At 43.5% G+C, this 4,436-nt stretch overlaps 1 non-coding gene across 1 annotated transcript; it reads right to left on the minus strand.

The window, feature by feature from the left end:
- Positions 1 to 421: 421 nt before the first annotated feature.
- LOC145603199 (small nucleolar RNA R71) lies at positions 422 to 526 on the minus strand. Its single transcript, XR_014104731.1, has one exon. It is a non-coding gene; the product is annotated as a small nucleolar RNA R71 (small nucleolar RNA).
- Positions 527 to 4,436: the final 3,910 nt, after the last annotated feature.

A 4,436-nucleotide genomic window follows, 5' to 3' on the forward strand; every position in this document is an offset into this window, starting at 1 on the left:
TAGTTTGACTTGGGGAAAGGGTAGATAACGACATGCATTTTCCTCTTGTCAGAAGATGATGTTTTATTTCGTGAGTTCAGAAATCCGGAGGATTATGAGCTCACGGGAGGGATTTTGTTACCCGTCACGGAGACTAACTTCACAATTCATCCCCAATATACAAGAATGGTTCAATCGGAGCAATTTTCGGGTTCTACAAGTGAAGACCCCATAGAGCACCTTGATAGATTCCTTGAGCTATGTGCCATGATTCAAACCAACCAAGTTTCTCAAGAGTACATCTGGATGCATTTATTTCGACAATCTCTTTCGGGTAGAGCAAAGAAGTGGTTGAAGCAAGTGAAGCCTAACTCACTCACATCTTGGAGGGAGGTAGTTAAGGCATTCTTGAAGAGGTTCATTTCCGAGGAGAAGACCGCCGAGATGAGAAGGAAGATTGCATCATTTGAACAAGAAGCGGATGAGAGCCTTAATGAAGCTTGGGAGAGGTTCAAAGAGTTGGTACAAGCGTGTCCTCACCATGAATACAATCAAAATTTGCTCATGAGGTTTTTCTACTATGGTTTGGAGCCCATGTCTAGAGCCAACTTGGATGCGGGGGCGGGTGGACAACTAATCAAGATCCCTCAAAATCAAGTGGAAGCAACAATCGAGGAGGTAGCAAAGAACTACTCTTGGGGAGGTAGAAGAAGGAGTGCACCGAAGGAAGGTGGGATGTATGAATTGGAGAAGGTCGATCAATTGCAACATCAAATTGAGCAACTCACAAAAGGGCTCTCAAAGTTGAACACAAGTGTTAATGCAAGCTCAAGTGGTGGAGCAAGCTCTTCTCAAGTCAACTCTTTCTCATGTCAAAGTTGTGGAGGAACGAACCATGATACATCTTATTGTGGAGGTTTGAGCCCCGAACATGTGGCGGCATACAACACAAGACAAGACGGTTTTAGAGGAGGTGGTGGTGGAGTAGCTTGGAGACAACCACCACCCGGATTTGCATCTCAACCTCAACAATGGGGCCAACAAGCTCAACCCTCTTACAATTCCAGCCCCCAATACCAAAATCCACCTCCATCTCAAAACCAAAACCCAAGAGGAAGCTATCCTAGGAACAACCAATACAACAACCAAAACCAATACAACAACCAAAACCAATACAACAATAAAACCCAAGGGCCCCAAAGAAATCAAGAACAAGCACCTCAAGCGGAGCCAACACCCACACAACTCCTTCAAGCTATGCATTCACAAATGCAAACTTTTGGGCAACAAATGCAAGAAATAAGGGCACACAACAAGATGGTTGATTCACAACTAGCTCAATTGGCCGAGAGGACTCCTTTCAATTCACCATCAACTTTACCCGGACAACCACAACCTAACCCTTCTCATAACCAAAAACCTGATACATGCAAGGCAATCACTTTGAGGTCGGGAACTTCCTATGATGGTCCAAATGAGGGGGATAGTGAGGGAAAGAAGGGAGGAGAAGAGAGTGTGAGTGAAGATAGGAGAGGTGAGGAGGAAAAAGTTGATGAGGTCGAAGGAAGTTCGGAGAAGAAGAAGCTCAACATCGAGAAGACAACTTCAATTCCTAGTGAGACTAGGAACCTTGATGGACCGGTTCCTTTTCCAAGTAGGCTTGCGGAGAGGAAGTTGAATGACAAGTTTGCAAAGTTTCTAAGTATGATGAAGAACTTGCACATCAATCTCCCTTTTCTTGAAGTAATGACACAAATGCCATCTTACTCCAAATTTCTCAAGGACATCCTCACCAACAAAAGGAAGCTCAATGTTGAGCTTATCACCCTTCCACACCAAGTGAGTGCTCTTGTTCAACATAAAATGACCAAGAAGGAGAAAGATCCGGGGAGTTTCACTTTGCCGGTGAAAATTGGAAACATGGAAGCTAGGGGTGCATTGGCCGATCTTGGAGCAAGTGTTAGTCTAATCCCCTTATCCATTGCTCAAAAACTCAATATTGAGATGATCCCTACAAGGAAGACCATTCAACTAGCCGACCGCTCGGTGAAGTTACCTTGTGGAGAACTTGAGGATGTTCCAATTCAAGTGGGACACATTTATGTGCCTTGTGACTTTGTAGTGATGCACATGGAGGAAAATGTGAATACACCCTTGATATTGGGTTAGGAAGCTCTTAAGACTTTGGGGGCGGTCATCAATTACAAAAACAACACCATCACATGTGAAGTGGCCGATGAGAAGATAGTTTTTGAGTTCTCAAAGTTGTTAAAGACCCCTATGGTTGAAAAGTGCTACCGAGTTGATGTTGTGAATGAGGAGTTAGACCGTTTGGGAAGGGTTATGATGAAGCCTCAAGATCCAATTGTGGAAGCTCTTACATGCAAAGAGGAGTTCCACTCTCAAGAAGCCAAAGAATTTGTCATGGCAATGGAGGAATCCTCCAAGGAGGAAGTTGATCAACAAGGCAAGATCGAGCTTGAATCAATGGAGGAAAAATCGGAGGAGAGTTCCAAGCCTCCTCCCAAGGTAGAACTCAAGCCCCTCCCCCCTTCTTTGAAATATGCTTATCTTGATGAGGAGGAAAAATACCCTATTATTGTCAATGCTACCCTTGATGAACTTAATTTGAAAAAATTGCTTGATGTTTTGAGAAAATACAAAGATGTGATAGGGTATAGCATTGATGATATCAAGGGAATTAGTCCTTCTCTTTGCATGCATCGTATTCATCTTGAGGATGATCATTCCACCTCCATTGAACCTCAAAGGAGGTTGAACCCCAACCTCCAAGAGGTTGTCAAGAAAGAAATTTTAAAACTACGTGAGGCGAGCATCATCTATGCTATCTCCGATAGCAAGTGAGTGAGCCCAGTTCATGTAGTTCCCAAAAAGGGTGGAATGAACATTGTCAAGGATGAAAAGGAAGAGGAAATCTCCACCCGGACGGTGACCGGGTGGAGAATGTGTATTGATTATAGGAGATTGAACAAGAACACCAAGAAAGATCATTTTCCTCTCCCTTTCATGGACCAAATGCTTGAAAGGCTTTCTCACCACGCTTTCTTTTGTTTCTTGGATGGGTATTCCGGATTTTTCCAAATCCCTATCCATCCAAGCGATCACGAGAAAACTACTTTCACATGTCCATATGGGACATTTGCATACCGAAGAATGCCATTCGGATTATGCAATGCTCCCTCTACTTTTCAAAGATGCATGACTTCCATTTTCTCCGAAATGCTTGAAAAAGAAATTGAGGTTTTCATGGATGATTTTAGTGTTGATGGCTTGTCTTTTGACACTTGTCTTTTTAACCTTGAAAGAGTTTTGCAAAGGTGTCAAGAGACGAGTTTGGTATTAAATTGGGAAAAGTGCCATTTTATGGTCGAGGAGGGCATTGTCCTCGGTCATAAAATTTCAAAAAATGGCATTGAGGTTGATATGGCCAAAGTTTCGGTGATTGAGAGATTGCCCCCTCCTACTTCCGTCACGGGAGTACGTGCTTTTCTTGGGCATGCCGGTTTCTACCGGAGGTTTATAAAAGATTTCTCCTCAATCGCCAAACCTTTGACCGAATTACTCAAGAAAGATGTTGTTTTTAGCTTTGATGAGGCTTGCCTTGAGGCATTTTGTAAGCTTAAGGAAGCTCTCATCTCTTCTCCTGCTGTGCAAGCTCCGGATTGGAGCTTGCCTTTTGAGCTAATGTGCGATGCGAGTGATTTTGCAGTAGGTGCCGTCCTTGGTCAAAAGAAAAAAGGGAAATCATGTGTCATCTACTATGCAAGTAGGACTCTTGATGAAGCTCAAAAGAACTATACAACAACGGAGAAGGAGATGCTAGCGGTGGTCTTTGCATTTGATAAGTTCCGGTCCTATCTCATATGTTCCAAAGTCATTGTGTACACGGATCACATCGCGGTGCGATACCTCATGACCAAGAAAGAAGCGAAGCCTCGCTTGATTCGTTGGGTTCTCTCGCTTCAAGACTTTCATATGGAAATGAGGGACAAAAAGGGAGCGGAGAATTAGGCTTCCCTTTGAGAACAAGGAGGATGTTCCGATCAATGATGATATAGGGATCGAGGCTCTAATGGCTATGGTGGCGACTTCTACACCTTGGTATGCGGATATTGCCAACTATCTTGCTTGTGGGGTAGTGCCTCCGGATTTCTCCTCTCAACAAAAGAAAAAGTTGTTCAAAGAAGTGAGGAGGTATTTTTGGAATGATCCCTACCTTTTCAAGCAATGTGGTGACGGTCTTTTTAGGAAATGTGACCGATGCCAAACGAGTGGCGGCATTACCAAAAGGGACGAGATGCCCCAACAAAGTATTCTAGAGGTGGAGCACTTCGCTGTTTGGGGATTGGATTTCATGGTACTTGATTGATTTTCTTAAACCTTGTCATGTTGTGTTTGTTATGTGTGTTGTCTTTTGCCTTGGTTTGCTTTGCTTG

The sequence above is a fragment of the Chenopodium album genome, chromosome 21, assembly GCF_948465745.1.
Source record: "Chenopodium album chromosome 21, dcCheAlbu1.1, whole genome shotgun sequence".
NCBI classification, from domain to species: domain Eukaryota; kingdom Viridiplantae; phylum Streptophyta; class Magnoliopsida; order Caryophyllales; family Amaranthaceae; genus Chenopodium; species Chenopodium album.